Raw genomic sequence first — 25,610 nt, 5'->3', positions numbered from 1 at the left:
CAATACAGAAAAGTCCAAAGGATATACATTACTGTCTTAATACAGTATCCGACTAAATTGATTTTTTTGAGATCCCTCTAAAAATCAGGATGCACATAAAATTTGTATCTAGTTTAATATTACGTGAGTTTCCACAAACAAATCATTATTTAGATGGATTTGCATTCTTAAATTGCTTTTAACCTCTTGAGGGACTTTTTCATTTTGGGATAGTTTGATTCATTTCCTAATGATTTGCTCCCAGAAGGTGCATGCAAGAGAATCTGCATTTTCCTTTTATTGTCAAAGGATTGCAAATTGTTTTCAAGACCACTGGATTAATCTTCACTTACACTAGGATTAACTATAAATAAGAGTTTTTGTCATATGCTTGCCAGTACCGGGTTCAAAATTTTTTGTGATATGATGATTCAATAGGTTAAAATGGCATCCTGTCTTCTTTTAGATCCCATAGATAACTATGAGTTTAACCTTCATGTACTAATTTGCTTCTGCTGTGTCTGATTCTTTGTGACCCTATGGGCCATAACCTGCTAGGCTCCTCTGTCCATGGGATTTTCAGGCAAGAATACTTAAGTGGGTTGCCGTTTCCTGCTCTAGGGGATATTTCTGACCCTGGAATTGAAGCTGCATCTCTTACATCTCCTACATTGGAAGGTAGGTTCTTTACCACTAGTACCATCTAACTATTTTTATTTAAAATACTGTTGGCATCAGGTAGACTGAAATAATTAGATCAAGTGAAATTTTCAGTCACCTGGGATTATACATAATCACATACAAGTCATACATTAATCCTAAAGGCCAAAATATAATGACAATAAATATCTATTTGAAGATCCTTATGATCAGCTATACATAAAATGAATGGAAATCACAGTTGAATTCCTCTTTTCAGGGGAGGTACTTGCAATGGCCAAATTCATTTTAACGGCAATTCATCTATCATATTCCATGCAGTACAAATAAAATATTGAATAATACAGTCCTGGGGAGCTCAGATAAGTGACATATATTTTCTTTTTCAAACATTTCAGTCAAATACTTTCAGGGATCAAGTTTTGTTCATTTTATTCTCAGATTACAAACAAGTTTCTTAAATTGATGTAGAAGTTTATATTCTGATATCTATAGAAGCGACACCTGGGCATGTGACAGTACAAAAGACCAAATGTTCCTCTTCTATTAATTCCTGCTCCAACATTTCCCTGCTGTCCACTTAATTCCCCTGAAGTCTGTTCTTAGAAGATGTACTGCACATAAAAGTCAAAAAGTCACTATCAGCAGGATAGCAATGCCAAATTATTTGATTTGTGTTGACTTTCTCTTTATTCTTCTCTTAAAAATATTTAATAACTTATTGCTAAAATGAATGATACTACATCTATGCCATAATATTCAATAGTCACAATGAATAAAAATCAATATGGCAGGAGTATCAACCAGTCTGAAATTCTCCCAACTTAATGAGACAAGAAAGCTGTATACACATGTGCATCCCTAACATTGAACTAGATTTAAACATCAGGTCTGTACATAATGGCATTCTTGTTAAATACTTATGAATTCTCTAGATACTCACATGCAAGAGCCAGGCTATAAAATTAGTTGGGTATTATATAAACTGTGTTTATTGTATCTAAACATATAATTTTGTACACCTGCTTATACGAGTGTGTGCATCTCTACACAACTACCCTCTTAACTTTAAATCTATATTAATTTCTTAATTACATGTAGACATTATATTAATCTATTCATTTTAAAACCACTTAAAAATATATTCCAAACTCATAATAATGGTATCATTGAAAAGTAGATTTCAAGGTGTATTCTATGTTTTTACATTTCTATATTTTTTAACAAGTTACAAATATAGATTATTTAGGGAAGTACAGAAGTGCTTGTCTGACTCTTTGAGAACCCATGGACTGTAGCCCACCAGGCTTCTTTATCCATGGAATTCTCTAGGCAAGATTACTGGAGTGGGTTGCCATTCCTTTCTCCAGGGGATCGTTCCCCACCCATGGAACAAACCAAGGTCTCCTATACTGCAAGCAGATTCTTTACCATCTGAACCAGCAGGGAAGCCTTATAAATAAGAGAGGAAGTTGAGGTTTATCCATAGTATAAGTCACATATTTCAAAATTTAGATGTTTTGTTTCATCCATGAAAAAAAAAATTCTAAGAGCTAACATCACCAATTCTTACAGATGATTTTTAACTACTCTGGAATAGCTGGAAGATCTAGCATGCTGAGTCAGTGCTCAACAAATACATCACAGAAGAAATTGAAAGGATGATAATTTACCAATATTGATGCACACCTTCATAAATTACAACCCATTTTGATACTTTGCATTATTTAGTTCCCAGGCCTATTCTTATCCCCTTTTGCAGATGAGGAAAAATGCCCTGTATGCAGGGGACATGTGACATGAGTAATCCATGCCAGGATCCAATCTCTGCCATGTCTTCAGATCATCATGCCTGGTATTTCTTCCCATCATGTTAAATGTATACCACCACCAGTGAAGATCTATGATCTTCAAACCAAAATGCTTTCCTTTTACTTCCAGATCTTTGAGCATTAGAAACTACTCGAAGCGCATGGACTGACTAGAGTAAAAGCCCCCTCCTGACAGCCCAACATATACATATTCAAAATACTCATCTAAAAGAAGCAAATTTAAATGAAATGTGTCTTTAAACTCAATATCTACTTCCTTTTCTCCGCTTTTATTTCTTCCTCTTCCCACAAATGTTAGCATATGGCAGAGAATACAACCTAGATACTCAGTTCACAGAAAATAAATAATAGTACTGATAAGGTCTTCCACAGTTTCCTGTTAGGGACCCAACAAAACAGCTACAAGCTGAAATTTGTTCAAAGCAAGAGAAGAAGGATCATCGTAGAACACATAAACTGAACTATAGATGGACAATTCCAATGGAAGAAGAGCGCAGTTTTGCCCCCAACTCCAGGGCAACTTCTTGAGATATTTTTGGTTGCCACAGTTTGGGGGTGCTGCTACTGGCAAACAATCTGGGGGTGCTTCTAGTGGCATCTAGTGGCTAGAAAACAGAGATACTACTAGGCATTCTACAATACACAGGAAAACGCTTCCATCTTAAAATGACATAGCCTCAAATATCAGCAGCACCAGGGTTAAGGAGCTCTCATAGACATGTGTAATGAAACTGCAAGAAAGGCACATAATTAAGCAAACTACAGAGTCAAAAGTCCTCTACTTATTTTTTTTTTAAGTGAAAGGATACCTTACTGCTCTATCTTAAATCTCTCAATCTCTTTCTCTCACTTTTTACTCAACTACACTGCATCAGATACATGCACTTGAGATTAGTAAATTTTTCCAGGTCAGTAAGTTCAATGTGCTCTTCTAGATCTGCTGAAGTGTACATGCATGTTTAAATTCTAAAGGACAGTTATATCAGGTTGCCTAATAGAAGGTATACGTCAGTCTTCTAATCATCAAGTCAAATACAGGACAAGTGGGGCACACAAACTTGCGAACATGTGCTTTATATTTTACAGACCATAAAAATCAACAAAAGCATAAGAATGATGTTTATAAAAGCCAAATGAATAGCATTTTATATTTACTATATATAACACCCTTCACATAAAGAATTTATAAACTTGAACCAAGTGATTCATTCCCTCTCATGCTTCCAATGTATCCATCCAAACAAACAGCACATCAGAAGGGATAATAATTTCCAATATGCTTTATGTATAGACTTTGATTAAGCACTAGTGGCTATCGATCATGCTTGCAGTTGTTGTAGCTAATTACTTTTTAACATTCCCTGGATAGAGTTACAGCTAGAGTTTCCTGTCAGCTACCTTTACTCTACAATTATATTCTGTTTGCTACTGGGTTATCTTTAAGTAGGCATTTTTGTTGCATCTAAAATAGCAAATCCTCATTTTTCTACCTCCCACTGTTGTCAACAGAAAATCAAACTTGGCCATTGGTATCATTTTATGTTTTCCTCCCCTTTAAGTTAGCTACCTCTGTGAAAAAGCATCATCACTATGTTTTATGGCATATTCCTCTAACAAGGTCCATTAAATGAATGCCTTATTAACTGAAGAAATGGGTTGAGCTGTACTAGGTTAATTTATCTTCAGGAAGTCTGAAATTTAACCTATAACAGAAGGCTTCAAAGAAACCAATAATGATTGGTTCCTGAACCAGAGCGTTAAGATTATAGAACTAATTCTCTACCAACATCACATCCTGCCTCTCTCCTCTCAACAAGGTACATACAAGATAGTCTGGACCTCTAACTCTTGATACAGAAATACGTATTTTCTCTGATAAGACAAGTCCACTGAAACAGAGGCAGACAATTACTGCATAAGGAAAGCCCCCTGCTTTGAAAAATCTGTGGGTGATCCCAGAGTGGAAAATAAAGGTTCCAAAACACAGTCAGTCAGAGCCTGTAGGATTTTTTTTTTTTTTTTTTTTGGCTGCATAATAAAATCTTTCTCTGATCTGTCTCTCTCAGCTCGAAGCAGTGATGCCATCACCTGAGCAAACCAAAAACCAGAATAATTTTAGCTAAGATTTTCACTTTAGTATTTCTACATTTTTAGCAGGGAAACAGCAAAGAGATGTACTCTTGATTAATCTGAAAGTTTTTTAAATACAGCAGGCATGGATATAAGGAAATACTTTAATAATTAGCCAATACAATTTTATCTTTCACCTGTTACATGACTGATTTTCCTAGTTCCACATCTGCACGCACCACACATACACACTCACATGCAAACATGCATAAGGCATAATTTTACCTTGTTTTTAAGACATGAACATTAAGGCAAAATAATTGTTATTTCCAGACTCAAACAAGTCAGGTTCAGGAAGTTAAGAAATGAATCAGAGTTAACAAACAAAAGGGCATGTACTAAATAAAGTGTTTCGCTGAGCACAGGAGCCTACCTAATTCCTTTTCATGCATCATTTATAGTGCCCTTTAAAAGAAGAAAAAAGTTTCATCTTAAGCTTTAATAAGCATTTATGGAAGTGTTTCATGGCGGGGGGGGGGGGGAAGAAAGAGAGAAAAGAGAAAATGAGCCTTGCTCTGCTGCAGCTTCAGTGCTTAGATATTGTGTAATTTCGGAGGATACTGGAAAGGCAATAATTAAGAAGCACTATGGAAATTTCAATTTCAACGTCCCTGCTTCTGTTCTGACAAGGCTTTCCCTCACTTTTACAGACAGACATAAACGACAGCTTATTCTAGTGTCATCACGATTCAAATGCGCCCTGCGGAGTATTCTTCCAACTTCTTCAGGGGCAAGGCAGATAACAGCACATCATCCGCAGATAAACATAAACACAGACCCAGCTGGGTTATCACACTCACATCCCATAGGCTTTATGGCAACGCTCCTGGTTAAGAGAGGGAAAAAAAAAGAAAAAATGCTTTTTTTTTTTCAAATGGATACTAGCGATAAGGCTCAGGAAGCATCACCGCCAACTTTCCCATTCGCGGCAGATCCTGTGAAAGCAACCCGGAGAGGAAGATTTTGTCCAAATATTGTTTGGACTCAGCCCCATTGCCCCAAAATCTTAATGTCACTCCATGGTAAAGTGTCATTCACGGAAGCCTTACCTTGGCTGACTTTGCCCTAAGTGGTGGGAAGGAACTTAATTTGCGAGCATCATAGAGGGGACTTTGCCGGTGCTCGCGCCCGCCGCGCTGGTCCTCGGAGAGCCCCGGGCTGGCTCCGCGCTCCGGCGAGCCGGGCTCCTCGGCTCCGCGGCTGCAGCTCCCGAGCGCGCCTCTGATTGGCTGGCACAGCCTGTCCGCCTGATGCTCGGCTTCCCAGCCTCTCCTCCTTCCTCTCCTCCCAGGCTCTCGCGACCGCTGCCTTTCCCTCTGCCTCTATTTTTTTTTTTTTTCTCCCCTCCCATCGTGCATACTTTGGGGGCTGCAGAAATTCCACAGCACACAGATCGGACACCCTTCATCCCCCTCGCAGCAAGGTCGTGAGGAAAGCAGCGCCATTCATGAAATAGTTAAAATATATATATTTTAAAAAATACTCTGGACCGGCGGCATCAGCTTTAGTTCCTCTGCTCTTGAAAAATGACGGCCAGGACTCCGTGACAGTTTAGACCCTCAGTTCTTCGCGAGGGAGGGGGAGTGCGGGACCAGAAGGGGTTTCACTGTCAGATGGAGTGGGAGTAGGTATTGGGAGGGAACGAGAGGAAGAGCGGGCAGGGCAGGCACGGACGTGGCAGGCTGGTAATAAATTCTCCTATTTCCGTGCAAAGTCGTCACAGCCTGCTAAACATTCAACTGCTGGCTCATTCATCGGCGATCCCTAGTCCGGTGGTAGCCGTGAGATTGAGCTTGAGTGATGCCCTTTAACGCCTTACCCCAACTACCCAAGGCGTGGAGGGTTTATATGAGCAAGAGCTTTCCCTTGGAGGTCAGCAGTATATTTGTGAAGACGAATAGGAACCGCAATGCCTTTCCTACTCTCTTTGCTTGTGCCAGGAAAACACACACACACAACTTCTCACATCCCATTACTCCAGAATAAATGTAAGTGGTTTGTAATGTACATAGCTTTTGATAACACGGATTTCTGGCCTGATTGGCTATGTTCACAGTTGATGGGAAATGATTTCAGCCCTTTCTTCCAACACAAAGTCACCCACACTCACTCATTAAGAACATCAAGCAGCCCCATTTAAAGCCATGTAGTAAATAAGTGTAGGAGTTTATCTAAATGGAGGGATCATTTGGCAGATACATTCATTCAGAATTACACAAGACCCTCAGTCATTCCAGCCACAAAGAGAACAGCATTACTTGCTCTGGTTAGCTGATACTATAAATGCTCCCAAGCTAGATAGTGTGTTAGAGGGAACAGGCCCTCTACAGGCCTGAAAACGTGGATTCAAATTCTGTCTCAGACTGTTAGGTATGTCAGAACCTGTCTAAGCTGTTTCAATTCTCTGAGGCTACAGCAGTTTCTCTTTAAAATCTGGAGAAAAATGCTCACTTCAGAGGGTGTCTGCAAAGATTAAATAAAATCTGTGCAATTTTATTTTATTATTTATTTATTACATTTTGGCACCACTACGCAGCATGTGGGATCTTAGTTCTCAGACCAGGAATGGAACCTGAGCCCCCTGCAGTCGAGACACAGAGTCCAAACCACTGGACCACTAGGGAAGTCAGAATATGTGTGCAATTTAAAGAGAGCATGTTTTGAATCAACTAGTATTTTCTTTGACTACCTTTATTTGGCTTGACTGATGTGGAATGTGGAGGGATTTAATTTGTTTTGGGGCTTGGGTACAATTAAACAAACCAACAGAAACCATGAAAGCAGCACTTGGATTGGATTATCTCTAATTGTGAAAAAATTGCACATTTAAGTGCATTGTTGAGCCTAAGGAAGATGTTAGGAGTCAATTAGAATTAGAAAAACTCCAAAAATCTAAACTCTCTGGGAAAAGTTGTATGGAAAAAAATAGCATCAGAAATAATGAGCCAATGTTGTATTATGTTTTGTATATTCTCTCTCATGCAGTTTCTGATTTAAATGAGATTTCCCTGGCATTAGACATACAATTGTATTCATTTGTGGTTATTAAAAAGAATCCATTTCAAATCTTCTGTGTTGATGAAGGCCTGGGAGGACAAAGAAAGGAATAACTATGAAAGATAAAGAGGATAGAAAGATGAACTTTTGGTCTATGTGGGGTCATGTAGCTTAATTTAAAAATTCCACATGATGACATTCTCTAGAGAAGCCTAACTCCTTTATTTGGCTGCATCTGTGCTTGGTCATGTCCAGCTCTTTGCAACCCCATGGACTGTAGCTCGCCAGGCTCCTCTGTCCATGGGGTTTTTCAGACAAGAATACTGGAACAGGTTGTCATTTCCTCCTCCAAGAGATCTTTCTGATCCAGGGATTGAACCCCTATTTCCTGCAGCTTCTACACTGCAAGCAGATTTTTTAATCACTGAGCCATCTGGGAAGCCTTTGGCTACCTTCAGCTGAATACAATAGAATATTTATCAGTTTGCTACAAAAGTTGTGCTAAGACAGCAGCACTGAGCATCCTAGGGACACACTTGAAACTGACGTGTTTTTGTTAGCCTTCCTTGGTGGTTTTCCCTGGATAAGACCATGAGAAGCACAGTGAGTGGACAGTCATAATGGAAGCCAACAGGTCCTGAATGGCAAGACATGGAGAAGGTTCTGTGAGCATCACCAAAAACTACAAAATATTTCTAGAAAAAGAACCCATTCCCCGAGGGAGGGTTTACATCTATGAGACAGCACTCAGATTAAAGGCTTCGGACTCTCCAGAAACCCGAGGGATTGAAATGACTTCTGAAGTTTGCTATTCTGAATCCGCACTGACTTTCCCCGGCCCTAGAAAAGCCAGCCCATCAGCCACTTGGTGCGTCTCCTCTGTTCTCAGGTTAAAAAGCAGAAAGTACATGAACCTGTGTGGAGCATGTGCGTGGGGAAAGCCAGGTGGTAGGCAGGTGTTTATTTCCTCCTTATGTCAAAGATAACTTCAAGAAATTGGACAATGCATCAGTCAGCAGAATTTATTACAGAGTTAATCTCTGAAACTGAAAGCATGGACGTTTCTGATCCCGAGTCCCCACTTATGTTACCCTGTGAGTTATAAGAATCGCTTTCGCTAGTGACAGCGAAGCATCTAACATGAGATTGATGCTAGTCAGACTATAGAAACTCAAAAGATAAAATTGTAATGCTAAACTGTGGTGGCTCTCTGAGAGTCAGACTCGGGAAATTGTCTCTTTAGATGCCATCTCATGCTTAGGTTTACCCTGAAAATTCAGGAGGCTGTGCGATTATGTTTACAAACATAAATAAAGAAGGAATGTAAATGAAATGTATAAATATCCCTTGCTATAATTCAGCGCTTAGGACAATTAACTGCACAAACATGGTGCTGTGATTGAATTTTAATTGAAATGATTATTGAAATTATAATAATAACGAGAAAGTGATCAGATTTCTGTGTAAAGAAAAACAGCTGGTAAAACATGAAGCAATACAGGATTTCCTTTGAAGCTATTTATTTTATGTGCCTAGGTGACTAATAGCACATTACATATTTTTGTTAAAAGAATAAAAGAAAATTTACACTGATAAAAAATAGTACCTCTATGAATATGCTTAAAGATGACCTAATAAAGTTAACCTTTATTCATTCAGATTATAAATTGCAGAGCACTGGGGAAATAATGATTCAGGAAAACTAAAAGCAGATCAAAAATATTTCAAAGTTAAATATATGTGTAATTAATTTTAAAAAGTAGTGCCTCCCTTACTCAAAATAATATTTAGATTAATAAAAACACTTTTTAAAGTTTTCTTCAGTGCCTGTAACTATCAAAATAATGACCGTGATTTGATCTCATGGGCAGTGTTAAAAACTGACAGAGAGAAAAGTAAAACACCCCCGTTTCTATAGTACCTACATCCGAGTTCCAGAAAATAGATACTTGTTGCTATATAAGTGATAAGAACACTGGGTTCAAAGATAAGTGAAAATATACTAATTAGTGGACCCTAGCTTGAAGTAGTTACTTTTTTCATAAGGGTCACACAAAGAATATGCCAGGATTTTTTTAAATATCTGAAATAATGTCAGTAAACTTGGACGATTCGGTAAAAATAAAATAGTGCAGTAAGACAAGAGATAAGAAAATATTTTCCCAACATGCAAAAGAAGATTGAACATGGAGTCTCCAAATTGGAAATTACTGAACCAAATGTGAAACCTGGCCAAGTTATAAGGTTACTTATTAAAGAGATGAATGGACTACTAAGGCAAGAAAACAGGTCACCTGAGTCTGTATCATGTTCACATAAAAGTCATTTCAAAATAACCCACTGCTTTCTATGACAGACATGTTAGGCAGGAACTCAAGGAAAGGCACATGACATGATCTCTCTATGTGTCATCATCATCTCTCACGATTTCATTAAAGCCCACATGGAGAATTTTGTTGTGGTCATCGTTCAATTGCTATGTCATTTCTGACTCCTTATGACCACATGGACTGCAGCACCCTAGGCTTCCCTGTCCTTCACAATCTCCTGGAGCTTGCTCAAACTCATGTCCATTGAGTTGGTGATGCCATTCAACCATCTCATCCTCTGTCACCCCCTTCTCCTCCTGCCCTCAATCGTGCCCAGCATCAGGATCTTGTCCAATGAATCAGCTCTTCACATCAGGTAGACAAAGTATTGGAGCATCAGGTCCAGCATCAGTCCTTCCAATAAATATTCAGACTGATTTCCTTTAGGAGTGATTGGTTGGATCTCCTTGATGTCCAAGGGGCTCTCAAGAGTCTTCTCCAGCACAATTCAGAAGTATTGATTCTTCAGTGCTCAGCCTTCTTTATGGTCCACTCTCACATCCATACATGACTACTGGAAAAACCATAGCTTTGACTGTATGGACCTTTGTCAGCAAAGCAATGTCTCTTCTTCAATATGCTGTCTAGCTTTGTCATAGATTTTCTTCCAAGGAGCAAGTGTCATTTAATTTCATAGCTTCAGTCACCATCCACAGTCATTTTGGAGTCCAAGAAAATAAAATCTCTCACTGCTTCCATTTTTTCCCCATGTACATGGAGAATTTTATTACAATTATTTGGTGTAGCAACTGGCTAAGCCCCATTCTCACACATTTAGAATGTGTGAGAGGAAGGTATCTAGTAGTAAACTCAGAGCTGTACCTCTAAACAGGATCATAGCTTTTGTCAATGGTCTGAACACTGACATCGTTCATAGAAATTTTATACCAGAAGCTAGTGCATTTGGATGAAGACTTGGTCTTGAAAAACTTAAATGCTATCTCAAATCTAACAAAGAAGAAATACAAACATGGATCCAAATGTAGGGGTCTATTAAAAATATGGCAGTGGAGACAATTCTTTGAATAAGACTTGTGAATAAGACTTAAGAGATTTCTACTGGTGATAATTTCAGTAGAAATCAACTGCATGATATGGTCATCAAAAATGTAAACAGGTATCCTTAGAAAAAACAAAGCCTCTATATGAGGATGGTAAGGGCCTTAACTCTAAAATATTGAGAATGTACCTAGAATTTTGCATTTTCAGAAGGCTTGGCTACCTCGAGTACTTTTAGGTTGTCCTTATTTTTGTGAGCTATATCATTGATTTAGTTGAAAGAACTATTATCTCTACTCTCTCCCTCAGCCCTAGGATAGCTTCCATTTTTTCCTTTCCCTGCTTCCCTGGTGGCTCAGAGGGTAAAGCATCTGCCTGCAATGCAGGAGACACAGGTTAAATCCCTGGGTCAGGAAGATCCCCTGGAGAAGGAAATGACAGCCCACTCCAGTATTCTTGTTTGGAGAATTCAATGAACTGAGGAGTCTGGCAGGCTACAGTCCATGGGGACGCGAAGAGTCAGACTCACTGAGCCATGGACACTTTCACCTTGCCCCTACTTTATCCATCCTCTAGGGGTTAGAACAAAGGTCACCTTTTCTGCATAAACACTTTGCTACAATAGGTGTGACAAGACTCTACATTTTTTGAGGGCATAAAATACATTTCAAAGTCTGTCAATGTTGCATTTAACAAATTGTGTTACAGTTAGAGGTAACATGGCATAGTTGTTAAGAACACAGAAAAGTGAAATTGAACGTTGCTCAGTGAGTTCAACTCTTTGCGACCCCATGGACTATATAGTCCATGGAATTCTCCAGACCAGAATACTGGAGTGGTAACCTTTCCCTTCTCCAAGGGATCTTCCCAACCCAGGGACTGAACCCAGGTCTCCTGCATTGCTGCTGCTGCTAAGTCGCTTCAGTCGTGTCCGACTCTGCGCGACCCCATAGACGGCAGCCCACCAGGCTCCCTCGTCCCTGGGATTCTCCAGGCAGGAACACTGGAGTGGGTTGCCATTTCCTTCTCCAATGCGTGAAAGTAAAAAGTGAAAGTGAAGTCATTCAGTCGTGTCCGACTCTTCGCGACCCCATGGACTGCAGCCCACCAGGCCCCTCCGTCCATGGGATTTTCCAGGCAAGAGTACTGGAGTGGGGTGCCATTGCCTTTTCCGCTCCTGCATCACAGGCAGATTCCTCACCAGCTGAGCCCACTGGGGAGGCCCAAGAACACTAGAGTGGGTAGCCTATCCCTTCTCCAGCGGACCTTCCTGACCCAGGAATCGAACCTGGGTCTCCTGCATTGCAGATGGATTATTTCCCAACTGAGCCACCATCTGGAACCAAACAAACGTGGGAAGCTATACAGTTATATATGCTTAGTTTCTTCTTTAATAAAAATCCCATAATGTCACCTATCCCTTAAGCTTCAGAAGATATATTATATATGTTATATAATGGAACATAAGATTTGCTGGTAGGTCAGTGGAAAACAACCTGCCTGCCAATGCAGGAAACATGGGTTCCATCCCTGAATCCAGAAGATCTTCTGGAGGAGAAAATAACAACCCGCTCCAGTATTCTTGTCTGAAAAACCCCACAGACAGAGGAACCTGGTGGGCTACAGTCCATGGGGTCACAAAGATTTGAACACAACTCAGTGACGGAACACACATGCACACATGCATATAATGTTATATAGCACTATATATATATATATATGTATATATATATGTATAATATATATAATTTACTTAAAACTGGGCACATACTAACATATATAAACTTGTTTCCTTTATCACTATGTGTTTGCATATCTGTTTCCTAATTGAATGCTAGCTAGGAATGACCATCTGGTACATCATATATGCAAATGCAGCTTGATGTAATTGAAATAAGTCTACATTGGAGATAGGAGACCTAGGAGTAAGCCAACTATCTACAACTCATAGTAAATATACAGTTGCTTAACTAGCTTATTTTACTCTCTCAACATGCCACCTGACTTGTAATTTTGGAGACCACCCTTATTTTACATGAAACTTTTACAATTCTTAAAGAGTTTTACAAGCAAAAAAAGGGTCTAGCACAGTCCCTGGCATATAAAAAGCTTTGAATAAAGGTTAGTTGAACCCAGATATGAATGCTCAAATGTGTTCATTAAATACATTGTATTTGATTTCTATACTTCATTTTGTAGCAGAAAAAGGCAAATCACAAATAAACTCTACCCAAGAGCTTTTTCTTAAGAGAAAATATAGCTTTCACGAAGAGTCCTGGAGATGTTCACTCACTCGGTTCAACCTCCCATATGTATCTATATTTACCTCTCTCCTGTTATAGAATGGAAACTGACATTTCAGCGACCTGAATTATCGTATGATTCTTAACTATAAAGGAAATATTATATTCCACACAGCATATGCTATTTACAATGCCAGAAAAGGGACACACACTTAAAAACCAATCTATAATCTCAATTTATAAAATCAAGTGTTATTTATTATTTTTTTAATTTTTTTTTCAAGTGTTATTTAAAGTTCAGTTAATCAGAACTTATCATTAACCAATCTCTGGTCTTTTCAGAAGTATATTCAATCTGCTAATGTACATTTGTGACCATCCCGGACATAACAGTGGTATACACTCTTTTTTTATTCAAGTATAGTTGATTTATAATATTGTGTTAGTTTCAGGGGTTCAGTAAAATAATTTAGTTCGCTACCTCTTAAATTTACTATTATCAATGTTTTCGCTAAGAACACTTCATAAGACACTTTGAAAATTGATGCATATATTTTGTCTTTTAAATTTTAATATTTTAGAATTTCTAATTAAAAGCACTTATTAAATATTTTCAATAAAATGCCAGTGTTACATTACAAAGCAAATATTTAATATACTATATTAACCTTCTTTTGGTCATTGAAGATTGCTGCTGTTTCCAAGTTTGCAATATTACAAATTATGCTTCTATGAATGCTTCTTTCCTTGGGTCTCTGATTAAGGCAATTGAATAGACATCTGCACATAGAACTACTAAGCACATTTTGTGAATATTTGTTAAAACACGTGATAATGCTATTGCTCCCCAGAACCATTAAGAAGAGTAAAAGATTAATTGGTTCCTCACTACTCTCGAGCAAGAACATCTCTTTTTCAATTTGCTTATTCAGTGGCTTAAATTATGTCATTGTTTTAATTTCTATTTGTGTGATTACTAGAATATTTATTGGCTACTTCTTTGTATTCTTCTCATAACTTTCTGACCATATCCATTCTCCTAGGATGTTATTGCTAATTGAGAATATAATGGACTTAAGTTGTTTTAATGATTGGAAGACATTCAGAAAATTGAGTTCAATATGAGTTTCTATACTTCTCACATTTAGCCAAAAAATGTCTGTGTGTACATGCTTATGGGCTTCCCAGATGAATCAATGGTAAAGAATCCAGCTGCCAATGCAGGAGACATGGACTCAATCCCTGAGTTGGGAACATCCCTTGGACAAGGAAACAGCAACCCATGCCAGTGTTCTTGCATGGAAAATCCCAAGGACAGAGGAGTCTGGTGGGCTACAATTGTGTGGGGCTGCAAGAGCCAGATGTGACTTAGTGAGTAAACCACCACCATCACGTCTATGAACCTTAAGTGCTTGTGTGAGTGCTGCATGTTCATTCTTCACCCTTCCTCAAATTGTGCAGCTGGTCATGAGGTAAGGACTAACATCAAAGCTAATATCAGGTTTCTGTTTGGACAGTTTTTGTGTGTGTGTGTGTGTGTGTGTGTGTGTACATGTTATCAATTCTGTTCTCTAACCTCATTTGAAAGAGGTAATGAAAATAATTTACCAGTTTCTTAATATGTGAAAAATGTTGTCCATACATACATAGCTTATAGGATCTATGGTGTTGCATTGCATTTTAGTGATTTCTTTCTAGGTTTGTTTTGTTTTGGTTTTGTTTTTTCCTCTAAAGCCAGAGAGTCTGCCTTACTTCTTTATAATCTGTCAGTGGAACTTACATCAGTACTTGCTATATGATACTCTGTATGTATTTTCTGAATGAATCTCTTCATGCACACATGGGGATTTGTTAAACATTACTATTTTCAACATGGCCACGACAACATTCAGCCAAACATGGGGCCTTTCTGAATGTGGAAGCTTATGGGATTATAGCACCTGTATGTTCATGAAGCAGCCTGCCTCGTCACTACCATCAATCCAATAGATCAAGTTCAACTCATCTTAATAATTCACAAACCACCCACCGAGCCCTATCTCAAGTTCTTCCTTTTTAAAATCGGCCATATTCCACCATCATCCCTTGCCTACACTTTTGCTATTTATGCAGAAGGATGATTGTCAGTCACCATAGTTCTGAATTTCCATGCTAGATGATGGAATTTAACTGTCAAAGTAGGGAGATCACAGCAAGTGCTCATTGTTAGGAAGGAGTTGGTCTGGCAGGGACACTTGCCCAAACTTTCTAAGACTTAATAGATAACCAAAATATATTGGTTGAATATGAGGTGGTTCATTATACCTCTGCAAGCTGAGTTGCAAGATGATAAAGCTTTTGGACATTTATAGCTATAATTCAGAAAGATATAGTGAATGTCTTTAATTTGGTAGAAGAATGGAAAAGAGAAAGGTATATGTAATTTATTTAGAGAAATAATTAACCATACCATAATGGGGCTCAGACGGTAAAGAATCTGCCTGCAATGCAGGACACCCAAGTTCAATCCCTGGGTTGGGAAAATTCCTAGGGAAGGAAATGGCAACCCGCTCCAGGATTCTTGCCTGGAGAATTCCATAGACAGAGGAACCTGGCAAGCTACAATCTATGGGGTCCCAAAAAGTAGGACAGGACTGAGAAACTAACATTTTCACTTTCGCTTTCATTAATGGAGCTAGGAATGAATCAGAGTTTTCAAGCTTAGTCCTGAAGAAAAAATGATGCTGTTATTAGTAGGAAGAAGAAAGGAAACAGTATCTGGGTAGCAAATTATATAGATTCAGACTGAAATGATGCTGATGTTGAGGTCTTAGCTAGATACCATGAAGAGTTACAAGAGTCACTAGGCATCATCAAACTGCAGTTTGGGAAATAGCTTTGAGCGAGCAATAAAATTTTATGAATCTTCTGCAGACAATATCACTAATGATAAAAGCTCTTGCAGCCCCTAAAAGACAAGAGAAAAGTTTCTGCAGGACCAATGATAAAGACATACTAGGTGGTGAGACAAGTAGAGATAAAAGGAGAAAGAAGGAAGGGATTGGAGAAGAGAGAAGAGAGAGATTGTATTTAAAAGGAGCCTGAAGAGATGATTAGAAAACACCAGTAAACCATAACTTGATGATTTAACAAATCACTCTCAAATAAACAACCTTCCTTACACCTAAAGGAACTAGAAAAAGAAGAGAAATCAAAACCCAAAATTAGTACAAAGAAACAAATCACAAATATCAAAAGAGAATTAAACAAAATTTTATATTGATGATTGATGAACAACATTTCTCTCACACTGTACGAAAGCTGGCAATGTAAAAATTGGAAACTCAGAGATAATGTGGTCACTATGAAATAAATGTCTAACTAAAAACAGACCAATATAACTCAGTAGAGATTTGCATAGTCTACAGCTTGCAAAACTGGCATTTTTTTTTTTATTTTAATGTATGAGAAACTTGCTCTTCATTTGGAAATGTCTGATTAGTTATACTTTACCATTTCCTTGCTTATTCAGAGTTGTTTATAAAAGAATTTCCAAGTAGGATGCATGTATAATTAATCATAAAGTTAGAGTGTATTGAAAGCAATACATTGAAATGTGAATTCTATCATCTTCTCTTACCCTGAAGTGTAGGTGTATATGTGTTTGACTGCACAATAGTAAAGGTAGCTGATATATAATAAAGTTTTTCTATACTGCTACTTTGAGAGAAAACTTAGGTTATCACAGAAAGCCTGATTATGTTTATATGTTTGTAATATTTATAGAGGCCATCAACTCCATAAAGAACAGAACAAGCTAGAAGGAGAACAGCGTCTCTAAAGTATTGTCTACAAAATGGTGTCCAAAACAAATGTCATGTAAGTGAAGTCTCTCAGTCATGTCAGACTCTTTGCAACCCCATGGACTATAGACTTCCAGGCTCCTCCGTCCATGGAATTTTCCCGGTGAGGATACTGGAGTGGGTTGTCATTTCCTTCTCCAGAGGATCTTCCCAACCCAGGAATCAATTCCTGGTCTCCTGCACTGCAGGCAGACTCTTGACCATCTAAGACACCCTGGAAGCCTAATTTCATATGGCCAGTGTTAAGCCGGGACTGTAGGAAGATTGGTTAGATCAAAAGGGATTTTCCTGAATCTCAGTGTACCTTATGATTCTTCTCAATTTTTACTGCAAATCAATTTTGTGTGATATGCTGAAACAATTTCTGTATAGGTCTCTTGTGTTGTGTATGTCCAGTGTCTTGGTTACCACAGGCTGTGAGAATCACAGGTCAGACGAAAGACAGCACTGAAAATTCAAGCTTTAAAGTCATTGCTTTGCTCAGTGTTCGGTCCCTAGGGTAGCCACATCAAACAGTAATGCTATTATTATCAGAATTCGTCATTCCTACTACAACATACATGTACACCACAGAAGGAACTGTACTTCCAGAAAGGAACTGTCATTGGGTTTCCTTGCCTATCTAAAGCTTTCTTAAGCTGCTAATACTCAATAGTTGGCAGGCTTACACATATTGTCAATAACCACATGTTCTGCCCCTCATTGCTAGCTAGTCATTGGCATTGATGGCTTTCTTACCACATTCTTTAAACCAGAATGTCTCCTTTCTAAAGTCCTCTAAATCTTTCTAGAACATTTTGACTGTGTTTAGAATTTTACTTTGCACATAAGGGGAACCCAATGATAGAAGTTTTGTATTGAAATATTGACCTCATTTAATCAACTATTTCTGAATATCCCCTAGAACCTTATTGAATACATTGCATATTAGTTGTCCTTAGTGTAAAATATTTATGCCATTCTTTTTTTTTTAAAGCATTATTTTCTTGAAAACAAATGCTTAGATTTTAGATAGAGACCAACTTGGGTCAAATTCTGGCATTACCTGTTGTTTAGTGTGTTGACACTGATAAGCACTGGTCCTCAGCACATCTTTTGATGGTAAAATAGCTCATTTCTGGAGGAGAAATTGTGGTGAATACATATGTTGAAGGAGATAATTTGTGTAATTCACCTATTACAGTATCTGATAACATAGTATATACTCAGTCTATTAGTTATAAAATTAGTCACAACCTTTCAGTTACTATTATCATTCTACCAAAGTCTATGCATATAAATGTCATCTTCCTAAATGTTACTAAGTTAAAAGTAACTGCAACAGGAAGAAAAAAGTTACAAAAGAAAAACAGGGTATGATCTGAAGTGATAGCAATAGAGTTCATTTGTTGACATCTTGTGCTATTGAGATGCCCTGAATCTTTGAAAAGTGAAGGACAAGACTAAAGAAGGGATCTGCTGCCATCCACAATCTGTTCAGAGCAGATATAGATTTTCTCTATTTCAAATTTCCAGAGGACAAAAATCAGAGCCTGGAGATAAAGGGGATTGGTTTGCCAATCACAGAACCTGTAGAGCACAACAGTGTGTATGTGAAACAGACAAAAAGTCAGAAAAGGAACTCAAGCAAAAAGAAACAGTTCACTTACTGGGTGTGTTTCCTGCAAAGTCATTACTATTTACATTGAAATTGATTATTGTGAACTTAATTATTTTAGGACATAATCGGTGTTGCTTCTGCCTAATTTCGACTGAGTCATTTTGTCCAAAAATCAGTTTTAACAACTATAAATCAGGAGGTGGAAAGAAAGATGAATGCACATTAACACCTCTGTAAAGGATTCAATTTTTTAATGTTTAAGAAGTTGAAAAGGTGCCTAAGACTGCAAAAGTCATGTAAATCTGCAAACTTTTATGGAAATTACAACATAGGTAATCAGTTAGTGGCCTTCCTTGTGTGTCTGTGTGAACTGGAGGGTTGTGAGGCAGAAGATGAAAATAAGAATTTTATGGCTTTAATCTGTTGGAGAAATATCAGACTGTTTTATAGATTATTCTGACTAAATTTAAAACACAAATCTCAAATGAACAAATGACTTTCCCTAGTAACTGTATTGTATTTCCAAACTGTTTCTTTAAAATATTCTATGATGACTATTTCTAAACATTTTATCTCTTCTTTATGCTACAGCATTTTTGTTTTTAGGTCTGTCCATATGTAACCTCATATCAATTCCATTTTCAAAATAAATAAAATAATTTCTTTTCAGAAAATCTAGTAAACGACTTGTACCTAATATATTCTACCATTCATATTCTTAATCTTTCCTCATATTCCAACAGTAGTGTTAGTTGCTCAGTCGTGTCTGACTCTTTGCAATCTGACTCAGCAAACCAGGCTCCTCTGTCCATGGAATTCTCCAGGCAAGAATATTGGAGTGGATAGCCATGCCATTCTCCAGGGGAATCTTCCCGACCCAGGGATCAAACTTCAGTCTCCCCCATTGTAAGCAGATTCTTTAGCATCAGAGCCACCAGGAAAGCCCAAAATATATGCAAACACAATTTTCAATAGCACATACACCATTTGCAACTCCATGTACTGTAGCCTGCCAGGTTCCTCTATCCGTGAGCTTCTTCAGGCAAGAATACTGGAGTGGGTTGCCATTTCCTTCTCAAGGGGATCATCCCGACCCAGGAACTGAACCCAGGTCTCTTGAATTGCAGGCAGATTCTTTACCAACTGAACTACAAGGGAAGTCCCTTACAACAAAAGTCTGTTCTTATTTAATGCCAACTACTTTGCTTTTGCTCCCAATCCAAGATGTTAGATATTACCCTTCACTTAGCACTTTTAATATTTAAATCCAACAACAAGACCATAACACATTCTGAATCTGACTGAATTGCCTTTCAGTGTCTTCACAAGTCGAAGCTACCATTCTCTCTCACCAGGACTCCAGCAATAGGCTCCTAAGGTATCTCTTGTTCCTCACAAGGAAGACAGAGTGACTATTACGTCAAAGTCAAATCCTCATATTTTGGCAAATGAGCATGTCCTTGATCTGTCTTGTTTTCTTCACATGCATGAAAACTAACGGAAGACCTAAATATTCATTTTCTTCAACTTACATAATTACTTTAGCCAGCACTCCTTCTAAAGGAAGAGGTTGATAGGAAAGAATAACGTAATTGTATAGTAACCTAATGTTTAATACATCAACTTCATTTTTTATAAATATGAAAAGATATTCAAGAATTAGGAAGAATTTGAGGGAAACTAAAATCAGGTCTAAGATGAAACCTTTAGTTCAGTTCAGTTGCCCAGTTGTGCCCGACTCTTTGAGACCCCATGAACTGCAGCATGCCAGGTCTCCCTGTCCATCACCAACTCCTGGAGTTTATTCAAACTCATGTCCATCGAGTCAGTGATGCCATCCAGCCATCTCATCCTCTGTCATCCCCTTCTCCTCCTGCCCCCAATTCCTCCCAGTATCAGGGTCTTTTCCAATGAGTCAATTCTTCACATGAGGTGGCCAAAGGATTGGAGTTTCAGCTTCAGCATCAGTCCTTCCAATGAACAGCCAGGACTGATCTCCTTTAGGATGGACTGGTTGGATCTCCTTGCACTCCAAGCAATGAAACCTTAGTCACCTTTAAAATGAATATATAATACTTTGGGATACAGTATACTTAAAAATTAAAAAAAAAAAAAAAGAAAAACAGGAGTAATAGAATGATCATATAAAGAGTCCATTGATCATCCAGAACAAAAAGCCTGAGAAATTTAACACTTTAGAAGTGACTACAAAAATTAAAAAGGCCATATCAGTATAAAAATAAATATGTCATACATGAAAAATAAAGCAATTTTAGAGTTAAATAAAATAAATAAAAAATTCCCGTGATGCAGGAAAAATATAAATCTTTATGTTGAAATACTTTAATACTTCATTCAATTCTAAATGAAACCCATTCAATTCTAAAGGAAAACAATCCACTTCACAATTGCCTCAACAATAAAATACTTAACAATAAAATACCACAGGAAGTAAACAATCAGTTCAGTTCAGTCGCTCAGTCGTGTCCGACTCTTTGCGACCCCATGAATCGCAGCAGGCCAGGCCACCCTGTCCATCACCAACTCCCGGAGTTTACCCAACTCATTTCCATTGAGTTGGTGATGCCATCCAACCATCTCATCCTCTGTCGTCCCCTTCTCCTTCTGCCTTCAATCTTTCCCAACATCAGGGACTTTTCAAATGAGTCAGCTGTTCACATCAGATGGCCAAAATATTGGAGTTTCAGCTTCAACATGAGTCCTTTCAGTGAACACCCAGAACTGATTTCCTTTAGGATGGACTGGTTGGATCTCCTTGCAGTACAAGGGACTCACAAGAGTCTTCTCCAACACCACAGTTCAAAAGCATCAATTCTTCTGCGCTCAGCTTTCTTTATAGTTCAGATATCACATCCATACACACTACTAGAAAAACCATAGCGTTGACTATATGGACCTCTGTTGACAAAGCAATGTCTTTGCTTTTTAATATGCTGTCTAGGTTGGTCATAACTTTCCTTCCAAGGAGTAAGTGTCTTTTATTTCATGGCTGCAATCACCATCTGCAGTGATTTTTGAGCCCCCAAAAATGAAGTCAGCCACTGTTTCCACTGTTTCCCCACCTATTTGCCATGAAGCGATGAGACCAGATGCCATGATCTTATTTTTCTGAATGTTGAGCTTTAAGACAACTTTTTCACTCTCCTCTTAAACTTTCATCAAGAGGCTCTTTAGTTCTTCTTCACTTTCTGCCATAAGGGTGGTGTCATCTGCATATCTGAGGTTACTGATATTTCTCCCAGCAATCTTGATTCCAGCTTCTGCTTCATCCAGCCCAGTGTTTCTCATGATGTATTTTGCATATAATTAAATAAGCAGGGTGACAATATACAGCCTTGATGTACTCCTTTGCTGACTGGGAACCAGTCTGTTGTTCCATGTCCAGTTCTAACTGTTGCTTCCTGACCAGCATACAGGTTTCTCAAGAGGCAGATCAGGTGGTCTGATACTCCCATCTCTTGAAGAATTTTCCAGTTTATTGTGATCCACACAGTCAAAGGCTTTGGCATAGTCAATAAAGCAGAAACAAATGCTTTTCTGGAACTGTCTTGCTTTCTCGATGATCCAGCAAATGTTGGCAACTTGATCTCTGGTTCCTTTGCCTTTTCTAAAACCAGCTTGAACATCTGGAAGTTCATGGTTCACGTATTGCTGAAGCCTGGCTTGGAGAATTTTGAGCATTTCGTTACTAGCGTGTGAGATGAGTGCAACTGTGCAGTAGTTTGAGCATTCTTTGGCATTGCCTTTCTTTGGGATTGGAATGAAAACTGACTTTTTCCAGTCCTGTGGACACTGCTGAGTTTCAAATTTGCTGACATATTGAGTGCAGCACTTTCACAGAATCTTCTTTTAGGATTTGAAATAGTTCAACAGGAATTCCAATACTTCCACTAGCTTTGATCATAGTGAAAATTCCTAAGTTCCACTTGATTTCACATTCCAGGACGTCTGGCACTAGGTGAGTGATCACACCACCATGATTATCTGGGTCATGAAGATCTTTTTTGTACAGTTCTCCTGTGCATTCTTGCCACCTCTTCTTAATATCTTCTGCTTCTGTTAGGTCCATATCATTTCTGTCTTTAATTAGCCCATCTTTGCATGAAATTTTCCCTTGGTATCTCTAATTTTCTTGAAGAGATCTTTAGTCTTTCCTATTCTATTGTTTTCCTCTATTTCTTTGCATTGATCACTGAGGAAGACTTTCTTATCTCTCCTTGCTCTTCTTTGGAGCTTTGCATTCAGATGGGTATTTCTTTCCTTTTCTCCTTTGCTTTCCACTTCTCTTCTTTTCACAGCTATTTGTAAGGCCTCCTCAGACAGCCACTTTGCTTTTTTGTATTTCTTTTTCTTGGGGATGGTCCTGATCCCCATCTCCTGTACAATATCACAAACCTCCGTCCATAGTTCATCAGGCACTCTGTCTATCAGATCTAATCCCTTAAATCTATTTCTCACTTCCACCGTATAATCATAAGGGATTTGATTTAGGTCACACCTGAATGGTCTAGTGGTTTACCCAACTTTTTTCAGTTTAAGACTGAATTTGGCAATAAGGAGTTCATGATCTGAGCCACAGTCAGTTCCTGGTCTTGTTTTTGCTGACTGTATAGAGCTTCTCCATCTTTGGCTGCAAAGAATATAATCAATCTGATTTCGGTGTTGAGCATCTGGTGATGTCCATGTGTAAAGTCTTCTCTTGTGTTGTTGGAAGAGCGTGTTTGCTATGACCAGTGTGTTCTCTTGGCAAAACTCTATTAGCCTTTGCCCTGCTTCATTCTGTACTCCAAGGTCAAATGTGCCTGTTACTCCAGGTATTTCTTGACTTCCCAATTTTGCACTCCAGTCCCCTATAATGATAGTACATCTTTTTTGGGTGTTAGTTCTAGAAGGTCTTGTAAGTCTCCATAGAACCATTCAACTTCAGCTTCTTCAGAGTTACTGGCCAGGGCATAGACTTGAATTATCATGGAATAGAATAGTTTGCCTTGGAAACGAACAGAGATCATTCTGTCATTTTTGAGACTGCATCCAAGTACTGCATTTTGGACTCTTTTGCTGACTATGATGGCTACTCCATTTTTTTTTCTAAGGGATTCCTGCCCACAGTAGTAGATATAATGGTCATTTGAGTTAAATTCCCCCATTCCAGTCCATCTTAGTTCGCTGATTCCTAGAATGTCGACATTCACTCTTGCCATCTCCTGTTTGACCACTTCCAATTTGCCTTGATTCATGGACCTAACAATCCAGGTTCCTATGCAATATTGTTCTTTACAGCATCGGATCTTGCTTCTATCACCAGTCACATCCACATCTGGGTGTTGTTTTTGCTTTGGCTCCATCCCTTCATTCTTTTGGAGTTATTTCTCCACTGATCTCCAGTAGCATGTTGGGCACCTACTGACCTGGGAAGTTCATCTTTTAGTGTCCTATCAATTCAGTGTCCTATCATACTGTTCATGGGGTTCTTAAGGCAAGAATACTGAAGTGGGTTGCCATTCCCTTCTCCATCCACTGGACTTCCCTGGTGGCTCAGACAATAAAGCATCTGCCTACGATGTGGTAGACCGGGGTTCAATCCCTGGGTTGGGAAGATCTCATGGAGAAGGAAATGGCAACCCACTTCAGTATTCTTGCTTGAAAAATCCCACGGACAGAAGAGCCTGGTGGACTACAGTCCTTGGGGTCACAAAGAGTCAGACACGACTGAGCAACTTCACTTTCTCTGTCCGCTGGAGAGGGGAATGGTAAACCACTTCAGTACTCATAAAACTAAGTTACTGATGAAAGAAACTGAAGACCAAACAGATGGAAAGGTATACCATGCTCATGGATTAGAAGAGTATTATTAAAATGACCTTACATGAAAGGCAATCTATAGATCCAATTCAATCTCTATCAAAATAGCAGTGGCATTTTTTACAGGACTAGAGCAAATAGTTTTAAAATGTTTATGGAAATACAAAAGACCTTGAATAATCAGAACAATCTTGAGATAGAAGAAGACAGCTAGAGGTTTCATGCACTCTGATTTCAAACTATATAATGAAAACTAGAGTAGTCAAAACGGTATGATGCTGGCACAGGAACAGACACACAGATCAGTGGAGCATACAGAGAACCCAGAAATGAACCAACCACCTGTGGTCAGACCTGTGTGCATGTTCTGTTGTGTCTGCTCTTTGCGACACCATGGATTGTAACCTGCCAGGCCCTTCTGTCCAAGGGATTCACCAGGCAAGAATACTGGAGTAGTTACCATTTCCTTCTTCAGGGGATCTTCCTTAACCCAGGGATTGAATGTGTGTCTCTTGCATCTCCTGCACTGGCAAGCAGATTCTTTATCAACTGTGAGCTATGATCAAAGAGACAAGAATATACAATGGAGAGAAAAGACAGTCTCTTAAATAAATGATTCTTTTGCATGTAGCTATTGAGTTTTCCTGATACCAAACTGGACTACTCTCTTCCTGCAAGCACAAAAATAAATTCAAAATGGATTAAAGACTTAAGTGTAATACCTGAAATTTTTAAACTTCTTAGAAGAAAGCAGGCAATATACTCTTTGACATTGGTCTTAGCAATTTTATTTTATTTTTTTTGGATATGTCTTCTCAGACAAGTAAAGTGAGGTGAAAGTTGCTCAATCATGTCTGACTCTTTGTAATCCATGGACCATACAGTTCAAGGAATTCTCCAGGCCAGAATACTGGAGTGGGTAGCCTTTCCCTTCTCCAGGGTATCTTCCCACCCCAGGGATCAAATCCAAGCCTCCCACATAGCAGGCAGATTCTTTACCAGTTGAGCCACAAATCCAAAATAAATCAATGGTACCACATCAAACTAAAAAAAGTTTCTGGGCAAAGAAGGAAACTATCAACAAAACAAAAAAGCCAGCTATTTAATGGAAAATATTTACAAATAATAGAACTGAT

The 25,610-nt window shown here is 38.5% G+C and overlaps 1 protein-coding gene across 4 annotated transcripts in view; it reads right to left on the bottom strand.

Annotated features, from left to right (window-relative positions):
• Positions 1-25,610, bottom strand: part of CDH18 (cadherin 18) — a 1,203,920-nt gene that overhangs the window by 541,189 nt on the left and 637,121 nt on the right. For 3 of the 4 annotated variants that reach the window (XM_043887492.1, XM_043887496.1, XM_043887497.1), the window contains exon 1: positions 5,651-5,916. The exons of the other annotated variant lie outside the window; for it this stretch is intronic. The gene's annotated coding sequence lies outside the window, so the exon portion shown is untranslated. Of the gene's footprint in view, positions 1-5,650; positions 5,917-25,610 lie in introns of those variants that run through there. 4 annotated transcript variants of the gene reach the window in all.

The sequence above is a fragment of the Cervus elaphus genome, chromosome 25 (genome assembly GCF_910594005.1).
Source record: "Cervus elaphus chromosome 25, mCerEla1.1, whole genome shotgun sequence".
NCBI classification, from domain to species: domain Eukaryota; kingdom Metazoa; phylum Chordata; class Mammalia; order Artiodactyla; family Cervidae; genus Cervus; species Cervus elaphus.
The sequence above is the reverse complement of the archived record's forward strand: the minus strand, read 5'-3'. Positions and strand labels throughout refer to the sequence as shown.